The sequence below is a fragment of the Myotis daubentonii genome, chromosome 1 (assembly GCF_963259705.1).
Source record: "Myotis daubentonii chromosome 1, mMyoDau2.1, whole genome shotgun sequence".
Lineage (NCBI taxonomy): Eukaryota > Metazoa > Chordata > Mammalia > Chiroptera > Vespertilionidae > Myotis > Myotis daubentonii.
The window spans coordinates 182,539,225-182,560,081 of record NC_081840.1 but is presented as its reverse complement, the minus strand read 5'-3'; the positions used below and the strand labels follow the sequence as shown (position 1 = coordinate 182,560,081).

The window sequence follows — 20,857 nt, the reverse complement described above, 5'->3', positions numbered from 1 at the left end:
ATACTTACTATATCTGATTCCTGTTCAGCATATATGCCTGCTTGTTTCTCTCACCTGAAAAGATAAGACAAACAAAAACAAAAATAAAATTTCTGTGATCTTTTTGTCTCTTTCTATCATTAATTGACTTCTGAAAGAATAGACCTCAGTAATGGTTCTCAGTGTGATTTGTGGGAAGGGACCTCAAGACCTTTTGAGGGGATCTATCAGGTCAAAATTATGTTTACAATACTAAGACATAATTGCTTTTTACATTGTGTCAGTATTTGCACTGGCGATTCAAAAGCAATTGTGGTGGGAGTTCAAACTGCTAGTACCTTAACACAAATCAAGACAGTTGGCAGCTAGTCATTGTATTTATTCTTCACTGTCACATAAACTCAGTTTCTCTTAAAGAATGTTCTTGATGAAGCAGTAAAAAGTCTTTTATCAATTTTGGTCCTTAAGTACATGTCCTTTTTTATTTTTATTTTTTGATTGTGGAACTATATATGTAACATAACAGTTGCCATTTTAATTTTTTAACTTTACAGTTCATTGGCAAAAGTATATTCACATTGTTATGTAACTGTCACTACTATCTATCTCCAGAACTTTTTCATCTTTCCAAATTGAAACTCTGTCCCCTTTAGTCACTACTCCTTATTCCCCACTTATCCCCAGCTTCTGGTTTTCTGTCTCTATAAATTTGACTATTCTAAGTAACTCATATAAGTGGAATCATACAATATTTGTCATGTGTCTGGCTTATTTCACTTAGCATAATGTCTTCAAGGTTTGTCCATGTTGTGGCATGTATCAGAATTTCCTTTTTAAGACTGAATAATATTCTATTTATGTATATATCACATTTTGTTTATTCATCTTATGGGCCTCTTTTGGCTACCCTATATAATAAAAGGGTAATATGCAAATTGACCGAATGGTGGAACGACCAGTCGCTATGATGTGAATTGACCACCAAGGGGGCAGACGCTCAACGCAGGAGCTGCCCCCTGGTGGTCAGTGTGCTCCCAGGACAATTAATACTTTCTCAAACGGGGGTGGGGGGTATGGGGGGAGAGCGCAGTTCAGCCAGAAGCTGGGCTGACCGCTGGCAAGTGTAGCAGTGCTGGCGGGAGCCTCTCACGCCTCTGCGGCAGCGCTAAGGACATAAGGATGTCCGTCAGTCAGACATCCCCCAAGGGCTTCCGGACTGCGAAAGCGAGCAGGCCAGGCTGAGGGGACCCCCTCGCTCCCCAGTGCACCTGCACTGGGCCTCTAGTTGTAAATAATGCTGCTATGAATATGAGCACACAAATATCTGCTTAGCCCCTGCTTTTATTTCTTTTTGGTATGTATATACCTCGAAGTGGAATTGCTGGATTATGTTTAACTTTATGGGGACCTTCCATACTATTGTTCATATTAACTGCACTCTTAAATTCCCACCAGCAGTATACAAGGGTTACAATTTCTCCTCATCCTCACCAACACTTGCTCTTTTCTTTTTTAAAAAAATTTGTAATAGCTATCCTAATGGGAATGAAGTTGTATATCATTGTGGCTTTGATTTGATTTCCCTAAAGATAAGTGATGTTAAATAAATTTCCCTGTGCTTGTTATTGGCCATTTCTAAGCACACATTTTTTAGTATGTGAAGTACGAGAAGGAGACATTAAACACTTGCTGCATAATGAGGTGTGGGAGTGTATTTGAGGAAAAGCACTTGGGTGATTGTATTTTGTCCTGAAATAGCTGCTTTTTTCATGGAACAACCTTTTCTATTTGAAAGAATGACTGACAAACTATGATTGTTCATTTATAGCTGGGTATTTAATGAAGTGAGCCTGTTACTTCAAGGAAAACAACCTACAGTTCTGCTAATCATGGAATATGAGCTTTCAAAAGAAAATTTTGGGAAACGTGTATCTACTATTGTGAACTTGACAGTTTTTAATTGACAGCTTCCTATTACTTGAAAGTTTTTCTGAAGAGATAGGTAATATTATAAATAAATATTTAAAAAATATGTGATAGAAGATATCTTTAACTCACTGAACTGATATTTTTAAATGCATGATGTTACAAATATAAAGTACCATCAGCCTGACCATTGGATTTTAATGTAATAGTACAACAAATTTAGTGATGTGGTTTTAGATACCATATTGTAACTAACGTTTAAGAAAGTACTAATTGTCCTTTTTGCTCTAATAGCAGAGAAGAATATCCATAGTTATCTGAAAAGACTGTTAAGATAGTCGTCATCTTTCCTCTACGTATTATGTGTAAGGCTAGATTTTCATCAAAAATTTTTTATTTAGGCAAAATAACAGAGGAGATTAACTGTAAAAGTAGGTATGAGAATCCATTATGCTTCTACAAAGGCAAAAATTAAAGAGCTTTGCAAAAATGTAAAACATTGACATTTTTTCTAAATTTTTGTTTTGAAAAAATATAGCTGTTTTTCATAAAGATATGTGTTTATTATTATTTTAAAGGAATTGAAAGTTTTTAAAATTCCCAATTTAAATTTCTAGTATGGCAAATATGAATTGATATAACCCACATAAACAAAAGTTCTCTGGAGTCTTTAATAATATTTAGGTCTGTGAAGGCATCCTGAGCCCAAAGGGCTTGAGAATAGCTGGGTATATACTATATAGTCTAGCAAAACTGTCTAATACAGTAGCCACTAGTAGTATGTATCTACTGCTTGAAGTGTGGCTAGTCTGAATTGAAATGTACTGTAAGTATAAAATACATTTGGAATTTTAAAGCCTTAATGTGAAAAAACTGTAAAAGATATTAATATTTGTACAATGTTGATTACTTGTTGAAATAATAGTATTTTGGGTCAGTTGGGTTAAATGTATTAAAATTCACTGATTTTTAATTTTTTGAATGTAGCTACTAGAAAATTTAAAATTATGTATGTTGCTCACATTATATTGGATATATGTTGGAAAATACTAGTTTATAGTGTAGAGTTTATTTTGTGGACCTACACTTTGCAGTTGGGATTGTTCACTTGGGGTTCACAGACATCTACGTGTGTTTTTCTTAGGAGAGGGCTTATGGCTTTCAGTATATTCTCCAAGGTACACACGAACAAAGAAAAGTTAGGGACTGCTGTAGAATTTGTAGGTCACACATCCCAGTTGTTGCTTGTAGTTACTTGGGCGCTGCTCGTGGCTTGGATCTGGGGAATCCCTTTCTCAGTTAGGTAAGCTGGGCTAACCTTGAGATGCTGGTGGTGTAGTGAGATGCATTCTTGGCCTCTCAAGTTGGAACCTTGAATGAATGTTCCCATAGAAATGTTTTTGTAGAGAGACATTAGATATTACAGTATTATTAGTACTAGGCTGCATGTTGACCCGAGAACCTAATTATCACACGTACGATTGTTTCTGTGGGAAGATGCTCTGAATGCCAAAGAGGCTGGCACAATCCACTGCTGAATCGGGCTTCCATACACTTCATGATGGGAACCTGATCAAATGTGTGAATTTTTTAATTTGAGGATTCATAGAGGTTGAAAATAAAATATTAAATGTGTGTAAAGATAGTAGTAAATTCCAAAGATGAAGTTATGGGATGCTTGTTTACTATTTATCTCTAATCATAAGTGGGATTATATAACTAAACCACTGAATTAGAGGATATCTGAATTAAGTGGTTATACGTTTAGTTGTGGTGGTAGGTCTGTGATGCTGTTTAGGTCATCAATTCTTGGCTTATGTTGTCAGTTCTCATCAAGAAAGACTTTCTACAACAATGAAATTTCAGTGCCTGCTTAAGTGAAGAGAGAATGCTGGATTGAGGGTACACCAACCATAGTTGTTGTTATTACTATTTTAAATATGTTTTTATTTTTTAAAAATACATTTTATTGATTTTTTTTTTACAGAGAGGAAGGAAGAAGAATAGAGAGTTAGAAACATCGATGAGAGAAAAACATCGATCAGCTGCCTCCTGCACACCCCCCACTGGGGATGTGCCCGCAACCAAGGTACATGCCCTTGACTGGAATCAAACCTGAGACCCTTCAGTCCTCAGGCTAACGCTCTATCCAATGAGCCAAACCAGTCAGGGCTAAATATGTTTTTATTGATTTCAGAGAGGAAGGGAGAGAGAGCAATAGATAGAAACATCAATGATGAGAAAGAATCATTGATTGGCTGTCTCCTGTATGGCCCCAATTAAAGATCAAGCCTGCAACCTGGGCATTTGCCCTGACCGGGAATTGAACTGTGACCTCCTGGTTCATAGGTTGTAGGATGGGCCATAGTTGTTGTGGTTGTTGTTGTTGTTATTATTATTTTGTTAGTCCTCACCTGAGGATACTTTTTCATTGATTTTTAGGGAAGGTACCATGGGGAAGAGACAGAGAGAAACATTGGTGTGAGAGAGACACATCGATTGGTTGCCTCCCATACATGCCCTGCCTGGGGCCAGGGATTGAGCCTGCAACTGAGATACACGCTCTTCACTGGAATCGACCCCTCGATGCTTCAGTCCGTGGAGTGATGGTCTATCCACTGAGCCAAATCGGCTAGGGCAATAGTAGTTTTTATTACAACCCTTTTTACCTCAGTTACATTGCCCATAGGGTTCATCACAGTATGCCATAATAACCTATTTTTGTCTTTCTCCCCGAAAAGACTGAATGCACACCTATGATGTCCTACTTAAAAACTGTGGTCCAGAGGCTAGCACAGCCACTTATTAAAATTTGTTGGAAAAAAGAGCCTGGGACGAGCCCCCACCTGATGGTTAGTTTGGGTGAGATGCACGAGCATGGTAATAGGGTAAAGAGAGCTTTGCAGGCAGTCTGCAGAAAGTGGATGATGGGTTGTAGAGGTGCAGAGGACAAGACTTTGTTGAGCCAGACTTGGAAAAGTTGAAGCTGTAGATCATTATACTTAACTAGAGGCCCAGTGCATGAAATTCATGCACGAGTAGGGTCCCTAGGCCTGGCCGGCGATCAGAGCCAATTGGGGCCTTCCTTCTGGCAGCCAGCTGCCAGCTGGGGCCTTCCTTCATTCCGTGCCACCCCCTGGTGGCCAGTGCATGTCATAGCAAGTGATAGAACTCCCAGTCTCCAGGTCAAACTCCCGCAAGGACACTTTGCATATTAGCCTTTTATATATATAGATCATTATACTTAATAGTAGTCCCAAGGAGAGGCTAGCATAATGCTGAAGATGTGAAGAAAAGCCAAATTAAATAGCAATATAGAAAAATTGATTACAATCTGATGCTTTTGAAACCTATATTCCGGTGAGAAGGAAATTATGAATGGGTGAGAGATGATTGAAACCTAATAGACAGGCTTTGAATTTAGGAATGGAGGAGTTTTGAGATACAAGAAAGGGAGAAAAAAGTAGAATTAGTAGAGAACTAAGTTAATACACAGTCATTTTCAGTTCTGCAAAAAAAACCCCACCAAAAACATTCATTCTAAAATCTGAATTTTCCACTGTAGGAAAGAAAATGGGGATAAGGATAGAGAAACTATATTGTGGCTGAAAATAAAGGAAAGGAAGGTCAAAATTAGTGATTTCATTCCAGTTTTATGAATAGTAGTGTGATGAGGGGACCTAGGGGCTGGTGATGGAGTAGGGAAGTACAGGAGGAATATGTATGCCCCTGTACTTGAATAGCTGCTTTGTTTTACATGTACTAGTATTAACTTTTTAAACATTGTAATCCTGGGGAGTCTTATTTTTAAAAAAGTATATGCCTCTCACCTGGGGATTTATTAAAGTAGTTTCTGACAGGGTACATATGGGTGGGGCCTGAGATTCTGTATTACCAGCAAGCTTTCAGGTGATGCCGGTGCTGCTCTTCCCAGTCATATTCTCCTTACGCTAGTCTCCAAAGAGGGAGAGAAAAAGACCCCCAAAGGTGATCAGAATAGTTCATGATGAGTAGTTGCTTTGTTAATGGTGTCCAGGTTGATCATTAGTAGATAGCAGAAGTAATGCAAGGGTTCTTAAACTTCACCTGGTGTGCTGATTGAACGGACTCCTGGACTTCAGTCCCAGACATTGAATCATAAGTTTAGAGAAGGGTCCATGTAATTCTGCAGTGTTGGGATTTTGATGGGCATTACTGGAGAGCATTAAAACTGCCTATTAACCTGGGATTGGGGGAGGGAGGGAAGGGAGGATTAGCACATTGACAGTATTGAGTATTCTTTTACAGGAACATAGCATGTCTTTCCATTTTATTAAAATCTTTTACATCTCTCTGAAGTTTTTCTTCAGTTGGGTCCTGCAACTTTATAAGCTTGGTCCCATGTGCTTTGTATTGTATTGTAAATGGTTGCCCTTTTCAGCATTGCAAAAAAAATATTTTGATTATCATGATTTTGAGAGATGATAACTTACCTTTAATTAGGAATATATTCTTATTATCTTATCACTTAGACCGTAGGGATTGAAGATAAAAAGACATAGACTCTATCTATGAAGGTCTAGCAATCTGGTATGTTTTAAAATAACTGGTGTTTCCCTAAATGCAGGTAAGTCAGGTCAGTAGAGAAAAATATTGCAGTCATAAATGTGAGAATTATAATAAATCTGATAAGATTTTAGTTGAAAGAAAGAAAGAAAAAGGCAACATAGTACCTGTTGGGTGTTTGTGAGAAAACCGTTTCTAAGGCTCTCTTTATTATCTGGGCTTTTTAGGGTCAAAGTCCATTAAGAATTTTTAGGTCATAGGAATAATTTTAGAAATATTAACATATATAGAGCCTCACCAAGGGAGAAGGAAAAATGGTTTTCTTTTTTTAGTTTTCTTTCTACTGCATTTCTACAAGTTATTTCACTCTGAAGACAGTTTGTTCTTAAAAATGTTATGACCATGTTCTTCCAAAGGTGTGACTCTTTCTTAGTTTCTGAATAGATTACTTCAGGTGTACAGTGTTTTTCTTAAATATGTTTTTTATTGATTTCAGCGAGGAAGGGAGAGGGAGAGAGAGAGAGATAGAAACATCAATGATAAGAATTACTGATCAGCTGCCTCTTGCATGCCCCTTTCTGGGGATCAAGCCCCCAACCTGGGCATATGCTCTGACCAGAATTGAATTGTGACCCTCCGGTTCATGGTTGATGCTCAGCCACTGAACCACACTGGCCGGGCAAGGTGTGCAGTAGTTTTAACAAAGATCTAGTGGGTACCTGGAATTCTCTTACTCAAGAGTTTCATTTTAGTCATCATTAAGTAAAAAGTGCACATAACTATTGATATGCTCATTCAAGCAAAATATATTCTAATATAAACCTACATGTCTTATATTCTAATATAAACCTCCATGTCTTTTAAAAAAAATATATATTTTTATTGATTTCAGAGAGGAAGGAAGAGGGAGAGATAGAAACATCAATGATGAGAGGATATCATTGATTGGCTACCTCCTGCCCTACTAGGGATGGAGCCTGTAACCCTAGCATGTGCCCTTGACTGGAATCGAACCTGGGACCCTTTAGTCTGCAGGTTGACGCTCTATCCACTGAGCGAAACAGGCTAGGGCTAAACCTACATGTCTTTTTTTTTTTTTTTAATCGTTTAAAGTATTACATATGTCTCCTTTTTTGCTGATTGACCCCCCCCCCCCCCGCCAATGCCATCCCTGAGAACAAGCCCCCACTGCCACAGTGTCTGTGTCCATTGGTTATGTTAATATGCATGCATACAAGTCCTTTGGTTGATCTCTAGTCCCCCCCGCCCCCCCCCCCCAAATACCTTGTCTCTGGATCTATTTTTTTAAATATATTTTATTGATTTTTTACAGAGAGGAAGGGAGAGAGAGAGAGAGTCAGAAACATCGATGAGAGAGAAACATCGATCAGCTGCCTCCTGCACACCCCCCACCGGAGATGTGCCCGCAACCAACACACATGCCCCTGACCAGAATCGAACCCAGGACCCCTCAGACCACAGGCCGACGCTCTATCCACTGAGCCAAACCAGTTATGGCTGGATCTATTTTTGTTCATCAGTTTATGTTGATCATTATATCCCACATATGAGTGAGATCATTGATATTTATATTTTTCTGGCGTATTTTGCTTAGCATAATGCTCTCCAGTTCCATCCATGCTGTTGCAAATGGTAAAAGTTCCTTCTTTTTTACAGCAGCATAGTATTCCATTGTGTACATGTACAACAGTTTTTTAATCCACTCATCTGCTGATGGGCACTTAGGCTGTTTCCAAATCTTAGGTATGGTGAATTGTGCTGCTATGAACATAGGGGTGCATATGTCCTTTCTGATTGGTGTTTCTCTTTTCTTGGGATATATTCCTAGAAGTGGGATCACTGTGTCAAATGGGAGATCCATTTTTAATTTTTTGAGGAAACTCCATACTGTTCTCCACAGTGGCTGCACCAAATCTGCATTCCCACCAGCAGTTCAAGAGGGTTCCTTTTTCTCCACATCCTCTCCAGCACTTGAAATTTGTTGATTTGTTGATGATAGCCATTCTGACAGGTGTGAGATGGTACCACATTGTCGTTTTGATTTGCATCTCTCAGATGATTAGTGACTTTGAGCTTGTTTTCATATGTCTCGTGGCCTTATGTCTTCTTTCGAAAAGTATCTATTTAGGTCCGTTGCCCATTTTTTGATTGGGCTGTTTATCATCCTTTTGTTAAGTTGTATGAGATCCCTGTAAATGTTGGAGATTAAACCCTTATCAGTGATAACATTGGCAAATATGTTCTATGCAGTGGGCTTTCTTTTTGTTTTGTTGATTTTTGTTTGTTTGTTTGTTTTGTTGTTTTTTATGTGCAGAAGCTTTTTATTTTGATGTAGTCCCATTTGTTTATTTTCTCCTTAGTTTCCATTGCCCTGGGAGCTGTATCGGTAAAGATATTGCTATGACATATGTCTGATATTTTGCTGCCTATGGAGTCTTCTAAGATTTTTATGATTTCTGATCTTACATTTAAGTCCTTTAAACCATTTAGAGTTTGTTTTTTGTTGTAAGTTGGTGGTCTAGTATCATTTTTTTGCATGTATCTGTCCAATTTTCCCAACGCCATTTTTTGAAGAGACTGTCTTGACTCCATTGTATGCTCTTGCCTCCTTTGTCAAATATTAATTGAGCATAATGCCTTGCGTCTATTTCTGGGTCCTTTATTCTATTCCACTGGTCTTTATGTCTGTTCTTATGCCTGTACCAGATAGTTTTGAGATCCGTGGCTTTGTATTATAGCTTGATACCTGGTATTATGATCCCTCCAACTTTGTTCTTTCTCAGGATTGCTGCCACTATTTGGGGTCTTTTTCTATTCCATATAATTATTCGGAGAGTTTGTTCTAGGTCTGTGAAATATGCCGTTGGTATTTTAATGAGGATTGCATTGAATCTATAAATTGCTTTGGGTAGTATGGACATTTTAATGATGTTGATTCTACTAGTGTATGAATAGAGTATGTTCTTCCATTTGTTTATGTCTTCCTCTATCTCTTTTTTCAGTCCTATAGTTTTCAGAGTATGTAGGTCTTTTACCTTCTTAGTTAGGTTTTTTTCTAAGTATCTTAATTTTTTTGGTGCAGTGATAAGTGGGATTTTTTTTTAGTTTCTCTTTCTGTGAGTTCAATATCTACACCAGTGGTTCTCAACCTTCCTAGTGCCTTGACCCTTTAATACAGTTCCTCATGTTGTGGTGACCCCCAACCATAAAATTATTTTCGTTGCTACTTCATAACTGTAATTTTGCTACTGTTATGAATCGTAATGTAAATATCTGATATGCAGGATGTATTTAGGCGATCCCTGTGAAAGGGTCGTTCGACCCCCAAAGGGGTTGCGACTCACAGGTTGAGAACCACTGATCTACACTAATAAAAGAGAAACATGCAAATTGGTGTCACTCCGCTACACCCACCAGCTAATCAGAGTGACTATGCAAATTAACCCAACAAAGATGGTGGTTAATTTGTATAAGCAGGCGCAGAGAGAAGACTGAAGGCTCCGGCCGGAGTGAAGACTGAAGACTGAAGACTGCAGTGGAGAAGCCAAGCCTTGCTGCGGCCAGAGGGGAGAAGCCCAGCCTCGCTGCGGCCAGACGGGATAAGCCAAGCCTCGCTGCAGCCGGAGGGGAAAGTCTAGCCTCGAGGCTTGGCTTCTCTGCTGCGGCCGGACCAAAAGCCTGGATTCCAGGTGCCAGAGGAAAACTGGTGCTGGCAGCAAGGGGAAGGAAGGCCTATCGTGCGAATCTTTGTTCAACGGGCTTCTAGTTGGTGTGTAAAAAGCCATAGATTTCTGGGTGTTAATTTTGTATCCTGCTACATTCCTGAATTCATTTATTAAGTCTAGTAGTTTTTTGATGGAGTCTTTGGGGTTTTCTATGTATAGTATCATGTCATCTGTGAATAATGACAAATTTACTTTTTCTTTTCCAATTTGGATGCTTATTATTTCTTCTTTTTGTCTGATCACTATGGCTAGCACTTCCAGTACTATGTCGAACAGGAGTGGTGAAAGTGGGCATCCCTGTCTGTTCCAAGGGAAATGGATTTAGTTTTTGCCCATTGAGTATGATGTTGGCTATAGGTTTATCAAATATGGCTTTTATTATGTTGAGGTATAATCCCTCTATTCCCACTTTGCTGAGAGTTTTTATCAAGAAAGGGTGTTGGAGTTTGTCAAATGTTTTTTCTGCATTGATTGATATGATTATGTGATTTTTATTTCTCAGTTTGTTTATGTGGTGTATCACATTTATTGATTTGCGGATATTGTACCATCCTTGCATCCCCAGAATAAATCCCACTTGGTCATAGTGTATGATTTTTCTAATGTACTGCTGGATCTGATTTGCTAGAATTTTGTTGAGAATTTTGGCATCTATTCTCATCAAGGATAATGGCCTCTAGTTCTCTTTCTTTGTGGTGTCTTTATCTGGTTTTGGTATTAGCGTGATGCTGGCTTTATAGAAAGAGCTTGGAAGTGTGCCTTCCTCTTAAATCTTTCGGAATAGTCTGAGGAGGATAGGTTTTAGTTCTTCTTTGAATGTTTGATAGAACTTCTCTGTAAATCTGTCCAGACCAGGGCTTTTGTTTGCTGGGAGATTTTTGATTACTGATTCAATTTCTTCGGTAGTTACCGGCCTATTCAGGTTTTTTGATTCTTCCTGATTGAGTTTTGGAAGCTTGTATTTTTCTAAGAATGTGTTCATTTCTCCTAGGTTGTCCACTTTGTTGGAATAGAGTTGTTCATAGTATTTTTTTCATAATCCTTTGTATGTCTAGTGTGTAAGTTGTTACTTCACCTCTTTCATTTCTGATTTTGTTTATTTGGGTTCTCTCTCTTTGCTTCTTGGTGAGCCTGGTTAGAGGTTCATCAATCTTGTTTATCCTTTCAAAAAACCAGCTCTTGGTTTTATTGATCTTTTTTTTTTTTTTTTGGTCTCTATGTCATTTATTTCTGCTCTGATCTTTATTATTTCCTTCCTTTTGCTCACTCTGGGCTTTTCTTTTTGCTCTCCTTCTAATTCTTTGAGTTTAAAGTTAGATAATTTATTACCATTTTTTCTTGTTTTTCTAGGTAGGTCTGAACTTCTCTCTCAGGATTGCTTTCACTCTGTCTTCTATCTGCTCCGTGAGAAGGCACAATACCCGTCTCTCTATTTGGCTGCCACCTTGTCTCCCCCTGGACAAACTTTTTAGGTGCCCATGGCTGGGGAAGCTGGAATCATGGTGTTTGTGGGTTTGCAGCTGAGGCTGGTCCCTGGCTGGTGTGGCTGTAGGGTCCCCGGTGGAGCTAAGGGTGGGCCCCTAGTCACAGCTGCTCTCCCCTTCAAGATGGCGGTCTCTGCGGCAGAGCCCGCCGGCCCAGGAGTGAAGGCAGCGGTAGCAGAGGCTTCCTGTCCAGGGGAGCCTGTCTGCCAGTCCTCAACAGTCCTGCAGAATACAACTGCCCCTCACCTCACACACACATGCCCCACACGTCCACGCACTTCCCTTTCACTCTCTCACTCACACTCTCTTCCTCACTGTCGTCCTGTCAGCTGCCATCTTGGATCCTAAACCTACACGTCTTAAAGATCCACAAACTGAATGAAAGAACCAAAGGCTGGGCATATCAATGATTTTAAGATAGAGGTTGGGTTTTTTATTTTATTTTTTACTATAAAATACAGTACTTGTTCTCTCTGAAATTTTAAATGCCTTTGTATACTGTTTTAGCAGATAAAATATCAATGATAAACATAACTAAATTATTTTGCACTGACATATTTTGATAGAGACATCTAATTGTCTAGAGAACTTCCTCTTGCATTGCCAATTTAATGTGTTCAACAGTTCTTAAGCAGACAGGCAACAGCACCCTTTCCATTTTTGCAGAGAAGGAATCTGAGGCCAAGAAAGGTCATGTACCCTTAGAAGCCAGTTAAATAGAAAATTTTAGGAAGGGGACATAGAGGACCAGAATTTGGAAAACGTTCTTTTTTGTTGCATATCCCAGTAAGAGCAGTAAAAATAATGTTTTTGGATTGCATATTTCTTTGAGGATCTAGTGAAATTTATATAGACCCTTTCCTCAGGAAAACACAAATACTGCAGATTTCAGAACGCACAAACGTTATGTAAATTGTATTTGTAGTATACTTGATTTTCTGTGATGTTAACAGTTAAAATATGATATTCAAGGTTTTGTATTTTAGTGACATAATAATGGCTGTAAGTACTTATAATATGCATGAAAATACTGGGAAGCGAAAGTGTATAGAGAATTTATGTTTCTAACCTATATATAAATACTTTTCATTGGAGGAGATTTTGGTGCTGATTCAAGTGTGTGTGTGTGTGTGTGTGTGTGTGTGTGTGTGTGTGTGTGTGTAATTAAAAAGTTTTATGTATAAGTTTGGTTGGGTTTTCTATCAAAAGTACAGCAAATCTTTGTAAGGAGGTGTCTAGTCTTATCTCTGAGTATCAGAAGAGTTTAGCCAAGATCTCCCTACTGATGTTCAGTGGCCGTACCAGTGGTGCCACAATGGGTTATAGGTGTGCCAAGATGATTCCTTCTCAGCCCACAAAGTTGTTCTGTTGTGGTTGGAGGTCCCTGCAGGTCAACTCAGGCTGAAAGCAGACTCAGTCATTTAACCAGGGGGCTGGCCAACTAGTTGGAGAGCACTAAGTTAGATAATACTGGGTGGTTTTCCATTAATAGGATAAACTGTATTTAGTCAATGGAGTATTAAGCCCAGGGAATGGTGGAAGTTGGTGCGAAGAATATGCAGCACTCTGCCTGACAGAAACAAGTAATCAGAATATAGACTTGAGCTGTCTTTGAGAAGGACAAATTATACGAGCTATTCTTTGAATTTGTGTCTTGTTTCTATTTACTAACACCAAGATAAACGGATTTAAGCATTGTAGAGTGTGCTTTGCTTAGGCTTACACAGAATGTTTAAATATGCATCTGTTTTCTCAGCCAAGGTTTTGGTATCAGGCCTTGAAGTAATAGATACTGGTTCTCTGCTGATAAGTTCGGCTCTGTGCTGCGATTTTTCTCAGTAATCTCCTCTTACTCCTTTTGAAGTAATTATAGGAGGTGATGTGTTTACTTGGCACACTTGAGATTGTTATACAAAGTGTATGCATAGGCATGGGCATGTTAGGGCCAGTATAGTGACAAAGGATAGTGCCAGGAGGAGTTAACATATCCCGTGCAGTACACTCTATATCCTTTGTGACTTATGAAAGGTTTATCTTACTTGGATTGGATGATGTAGAATTACCATGCTTCCTAACTTGCTCATGTGTGTATTTGTAGTACAGTTTGTAGTGGTTTTTGTTTGCTAACCATAGGCTGTTGTGTGTGATTTTAACTACTTTAATGAACTAAATACTAGTTATATATGCAAATTATCTAGTATCAGATGAGCCTAAATTCCGTGTATTGTAAAAAAAACGGTTTGGTTTTTTCTCTGATCATTTCATATTAATATTTTAAATTGGAATAGCTTGAACTACACCTGTCTTCAAAACTTTGAAATAGAGCTGTTTTTATTTAAGAAAAATATAATCTATGCTAATAATAGAGGAATATGCAAATTGCTCAGGACACCATCACAGTAACAAACAAACAGCAGGCTGCGTGGGGCGACCAGGCCGGCAGGGGGGTTAGTGAGGGACGACCAAATGACTGAACAGCAGGCTGCGTGGGGCGACCAGGCTGGCAGTGGGGGCAGTTGGGGGCAACGAGGCTGGTGGGGGGGGCAGTAAGGGATGACCAGGCTGGCAGGGGGAGGCACTTAGGGTGACCAGGCTGGCAGTGGGGGGCAGTTAGGGGCGACCAGGCCATTGGGGGGGGGCAGTTAGGGGTGATCAGGCTGGCGGCGGGGGGCAGTTGGGAGCAACCAGGCTGGCGGGGAGGCAGTTGGGATGACCAGGCCGGCAGAGGGGCCATTTAGGGGTGATCAGGCCGGCAGACAGAAGCAGTTAGGGGTGATCAGGCTGGCGGGGGTGGGCAGAGAGGGGCGATCAGGCAGGCAGGTGAGCAGTTAGGAGCCAGCGGTCCTGGTTTGTGAGAGGGATGTCCGACTGCCGGTTTAGGCCCGATCCCTGGGATTGGGACTAAACTGGCAGTCGGACATCCCCCGAGGGGTCCTGGATTGGAGAGGGTGCAGGCTGGGCTGAGGGGACCCTCCCTGCCGCCCGTGCATGACTTTCATGCACCAGGCCTCTAGTCCTATATAATCCTATCTAATAAAAGAGAAACATCGTAATTAGCCATATGTCCGCTATCCTTCCCATTGGCTAATCAGGACGATATGCAAATTAACTGCCAGCCAATATGGTGGCCGGCAGCCAGGCAGCTTGAAGCTAACATGAGGCTTGCTTGCTTCAGTGATGGAGGAAACCAACGTTCTCCGCCTGCCTTGCCGGCCTCTGAGCTTGCAGTTTGAAACATTGTTAAAATACAGAGGCTAAACAAAACCCCAGAAACCTGCTTTCAGCCAGCCAGCTGGGATCTCAGAGCTGGAGTTGATACAGTGTTTCGATTATAGAACCCAAACAAACCAGGTACCTGCTTTCAGCAGCAGAGGCCTCAGAGCTGGAACCAGAGCTAAAGCTGGCCCAGAATAAAAAAAAAAAAAAAAGGAGCGGTTGGGAGCTTCAGTCACCCACCAGCCTGAAAACAACCCTCAGCCCCTTACCCAGACTGACCAGGCACCCCAGTGGGGACCCCCACCCTGATCCAGGACACCCTTCAGGGCAAACCAGCCGGCCCCACCCGTGCACCAGGCCTCTATCCTATATAGTAAAAGGGTAATATGCCTCCCAGCACCGGGATCAGTGGAGCCGAGAGGCCTCCCGGCACTGGGATCAGCGTGACAGGGGGCAGAGCCCAAACCCCTTGATCGCCCTGCGGCTCTGTGTGTGACAGGGGGCGGGGCCACAACCTCCCTATCTGCCCTGCTCTGTTTGTGACAGGGGAAGATGCCCCTACTCCCTGATCAGCCCTGCTCTGTGCCTGATAGGGGGGAGCTCCCCAACCCCCTGATTGCCCTGCGGCTCTGTGTGTGACAGGGTGCGGCGCCCCAACCCCCCACCACGGGCCCTGCTCTGTGTGTGATGGGGTAGAGCCATAACCTCCCCATCGGCTCTGCCCTGAGTGTGAGAGTGGCGGTGCCCCAACCCCCTGATTAGCCCTGCTCTGTGGGTGATAGAGGGCGGCGCCCAACCCCCTGATCGGCCCTGCTCTGTGTGTGACGGGGCGGTGGCCCAACTGCCCTACTCTGTGAGTGACAGGGGGGAGCTCCCCAACCCCCTGATGGGCCCTGCTCTGTGCGTGACAGGGGGGAGCTCCCCATCCCCCTGATGGGCCCTGCTCTGTGCGTGACGGGGGAGCTCCCCAACCCCCTGATAAACCCTGCTTTTTGCATGACGGGGGAGCTCCACAACCCCCTGATCGACCCTGCGCTGTGCGTGACAGGGTACGGAGCCCCAACCCCCCTGATGGGTCCTGCTCTGTGAGTGACAGGGGGCAACGCCCCAACCCACTGATTGGCCCTGCTCTGTGCGTGATAGGGTGGCGCCGCAACCTCCCCATCGACCCTGCCTTGAGTGTGACGGGGGCGGTGCCCCAAGCCCCCATTGGCCCTAGCCTGAGTGTGACTGAGGGTGGCATCGCAACCTCCCGATCCGCCCTGCTCTGTGCATGACGGGGGGTGGTGCCCCAACTCCCCAATCGGCCCTGCTCTGAGCCTGACCAGGGGCTGCACCTAGGGATTGGGCCTGCCCTCTGTCACCCGGGAGCAGGCCTAAGCCAGCAGGTCGTTATCTCCCTTGGGGTCCCAGACTGCGAGAGGGCATAGGCCGGGCTGAGGGACCCCCCTCCCCGCCCCCCTGAGTGCCAAATTTTTGTGCACCGGGCCTCTAGTCCTATATAATAAAAGCCTAATATGCTAAGGGTCCGGTCTACCGGTTGGCCGTTCATCCAATCAAAGCGTAATGTGCTAATGATTTGCTAAGGCTGCTCAACCACTTCTATAAAGTACACTGACCACCAGGGGGCAGACAGTTGACTGGTTGACCACTCCCTATGATGTGCACTGACCACCAGGGGGCAGACGCTCCGACCGGTAGGTTAGCTTCATGCTGGGGTCCAGCCAATTGGGACTGAGTGAGACAAGCCAGACACACCCTGGAGCGCTCCCACGGTCCCTTGCCGGCTGGCCAACCTCCTGTGTCACTCCCCGGCCCTGAGCATGCACTGGTGGAGTCCCTCGGCCTGGCCTGTGCCTTCTTGCAATCCAGGACCTCTCGGGGGATGTTGGAGAGCCAGTTTCGGCCTAACCCCACAGGCCAGGCCAAGCGACCCCACTGGTGCACAAATTTGTGAACCGGGACTCTAGTTTGTATTATAAAGTAACTATCTAAAATGTAAAAGTGCCAAACAACTCATTTATTAATGGACTTTAGTTTGAATTGCCTTGCTTATATAAGAAGTATCTAAATGTAATACATACTAAGTTTTATTATTTATTTTTTAAATATATTTTTTATTGATTTTAACGAGGACGGGAGATGGAGAGAGAGATAGAAACATCAATGATGAGAGAGAATTATTGATTGGCTGCCTCCTGCACACCACCCACTGGTGATCGAGCCCACAACCCGGGCATATGCCCTTACCAGGAATCGAACCGTGACCTCTTGGTTCATAGGTTGACGCTCAGCCACTCGGCCACACTGGCCAGACCATATGAAATTTTAAACAAGTTTTTGAAGGGTGAATATATTTAAAACCTTAGTAAACCTTTCTGTGTATTTATGAATTTTCTTTTAATTTTTTAATAGCAGTTGTCCAAAATATTTTAAGGTGGAGTTAGAACATTTCATAATGCTCACCGAGTAATTCTTCCTTTGCCTAGTGCTGGTGTTTTAACTGTCCTATATTTCCTCACAATATCTCTATGTGATGGATCTATTCACAATCACAAAATTCCCAAATCTCTCTGTAGTCCAGGCTTCCTTGCCTCTGGAATAGACATGATATCAAACTATTAAAATATATTTTAAAACTTTTGAAAACCTGAAGTTCTCACCAAATCAATGACTTATCTGTCTTAGATGATTGAGATAGTTTGTCACCTCCTTCCTGTGAATAACTAATATTTATTGCCTGGATTATTGAAATAGCTTTTAGTGTGTGTGTGTGTGAATGTCACAAGGAATAGAGAATTAACTTTTGCTATAAAGTAATCCAAAAATATTGTTGGCAAAAAGCTCTTCATCTTTACCTACTCCCGCTTCCCTTTTATTTTAATGATCATCCTGTGTCTTTGAGACCTTTTTTTTTTTTTAATGCTGAAATGCCTTTCTAATTTGTCTCCTGCTTTTTCCCATGACTCCTCTTCAGTCTCTTCAAATAATGCTTGCCAATTATCTTAGAATTATTTTCTTGCTTTGTTTTGGACTGATTAAGGTTCTCTTTCCTTCATTTTATTTTTTCTCCTCCATTAATTAGAAGTTATATACTAAATTCTTTGTACTTGCACTGGTTAACAGAAGACTAAAGTTAGTATTTGTAGGCCTCACAAATATTATAAGAAGCTTAGAATGCTCTGACTTTTATTATTCTCTTCTACTGATTTATAATATTGTCCAGGATTTTACATCTACACTTTTCTTTAAATCACAAATTAGACATTATATTTATTGCTTTATAAGTCAGTGCTCTTCATCTAGGCTCATTCTGATACCTTCTTCCTTTAAAATTCCTTTAGTGAAGGTAATTTTGTTAGCCTGAAAAATCTTTATTTTATCTTCATTCTATAGAGTTTTTCTTGATATAGAATCTGGCAGAAAGTTATTTTCTTTTAGTATTTTGAAGGTATTTTGCTGTTGAAAGTTGGTAATCACTCTAATTGTCTTTTTGGGTAATCTGTCTTTTCTCACTGATGGCTTTGATGTCTTATTTTTGGTGCTATACTCATTGTTTCACTGTGATGGTATGAATGTGGTTTTCTGTTACTTTATTTTAGAATTCTTGGTTTTAAAAAAATCTGGCGGCCCTAGGTAGTTTGGCTCAGTGATAGAGCATTGGACTACAGACTGGAAGGTCCTGGGTTTGATTCTGGTCAAGGGCACATGCTCAGGTTGTGGCCTCTATCCCCAGTGGGGGGCGTGCAGGAGGCAGCCAATCAATAATACTCTCTCATCATTGATGTTTCTGCCTCTCTCTCCCTCTCCCTTCCTCTCTGAAATTACTAAAAATTAAAAAAAAAAAATCTGGCGGATTGGTGTTTTTCATCAGTTCTGGAGAATTCTCAACCGTATCTATCCTAATAATGCTTCTTCCCAGTTCTCTTAGATGACAGATGTTTATTGAATCTTCTCACTGTAAACTCCAAGTCTCATAACCTTTCCTAGCTTCCATCTTTAACTCTTTGTGCTGCATTTTGGTACATATCAGCATTCTACTGCATTCAGAATATATGTTCCAGTTCCCTCTTGCACATGTGCTTCATATGCTGTTACCCTTTTTAGTTATTGTATTTTTTCATATTAGAAATTAAATTTGTATTATAAAATTGCCTGGCCATATTTTTATCATCAGTTTCGATAATCTATGGATCCCCTTTTATGCTCTCAATTTCCTATTTTGTTTCTTTAAATATGGTGGAACATAGTTATTTTATATTCTGTATTTGGTAATTTAAATATTTATTTCTATGCCATTACCATATAATCTTATCAGAGTTTATAATCTTGATAATTGGTAAAGTGACTAACGCCACTACATCTTATTCCTTTTAAAAATTGTTAGGTATTTTTAATTCTTTGCACTTCTATGTGATTCTTAGAATCAGCATATCCAAGTCCATAAAAAACTAGTAGAAATTTTATTTGAATTATAATGAATTTATCAAATACTGTGTGAGAAATGGAAATCTTTATAATAGCCTTCTTTTTCATTAAACAAACATACAAATTCCGGTTAAGTTTTCTTTGTATTTTATTAAAGTTTTATAATTTCCCTTCTAAAGATCTCATGCATCTTCTATTTGATTTATTCCTCAAGTGCTTTTATTTTTTGTTGCTATTATAAATGATATCTTTATTTTTTTTGCATTTTTTAATGTATATAATTTTATTGATTTCAGAGAGGAAGGGAGAAGGAGAGAGAGATAGAAACATCAATGATGAGAATCATGATCAGCTTCCTCCTGCACGCCCCTTTTGGGATCAAGCCCACAACCCAGGCATGTGCCCTTGACTGGAATCAAATCCAGGACCTTTCAGTAAACAGGCTGATGCTCTATCCACTGAGCCAAACTGGTCAGGGCTCCATTTTTCTTTGTATTGCTCATGTATAAGAGTGTAATTACTAATTACTTTCTAATGCAAATCTGATAAATATATACCTTTGCTTAAAATCTTCCTATGGTTTCCTCACCTTCTGCATACAAAGTTCACACAGTAATGATCTGGCATGATTAGAACCATTTTTGACTTCCTACCATGCCTCATCTTCTGTAACTTCATATTTTGAGACTTGTGCTTTAGTTATATGGAATCTGTTATAATTCTGTGGACAAACTCTGATTTTTGAAATAAGATGTTTATTGAGACATAATTTACGTATCTCAGAATTCAAATTTTTAAGTACAATTTAGTGATTTTTAGTAAATTTAGTATATTGGACTACCACTGCTATCTAAATCCAGAACATTTTTATCAACTCAAAAAGGAAGCCCTGTACTCATTAGCAGTCACTTCTCATTCCTCCTTTTCTGCTCCAATCATTTGCAGTCAGTAATCTAGTTCCTTTTCTTTATAGATATGTGTTTTCTGGGCATTTCATACAAATGTAATCAGATGATATGTGGCCTCTGTGTCTTGTTTCTTTCACTTAGCATGTTTTCAAGTTTCATAGCATGTATCTGTATGCCATTCATTTTTATAGTTGAATAATATTAAATTATATGGGTAGTGTCACATTTTGTTTATCCAGTTACCAGTTGATGAACATATGGATTGTTTCCACTTTTTGGCTATTATGAATAATGCTATTATGAACATTTGTGTACAAGTTTTTGTATGAATATTTTCAGTTTTTCTGGGTTTATTTTTAGGAATAGTATTCCTGGACCATATGGTAACTCCATGTTTAAGTTTTTGAGACCTGCCAAAGTTTTCCACAATGGCTATACCATTTTATATTCTCACTGGCAATGTATGAGGGTTTCCAATTTTTCCACATCCCTGCCAACACGTTGACTTTTTTCATTATAGCCATCTTCATGGGTATGAAGAGGTTTTGATTCAGATTTCCATAGACTAATGTTGTTGAGCATCTTTTCATGTGCTTATTGGTCATTTATATATCTCTGTGGAGAA

General features: G+C 40.5%; 1 protein-coding gene across 6 annotated transcripts in view; it reads left to right on the top strand.

Annotated features, from left to right (window-relative positions):
• Nucleotides 1-20,857, top strand: part of BMP2K (BMP2 inducible kinase) — a 139,058-nt gene that overhangs the window by 14,528 nt on the left and 103,673 nt on the right. The window lies entirely within an intron of this gene.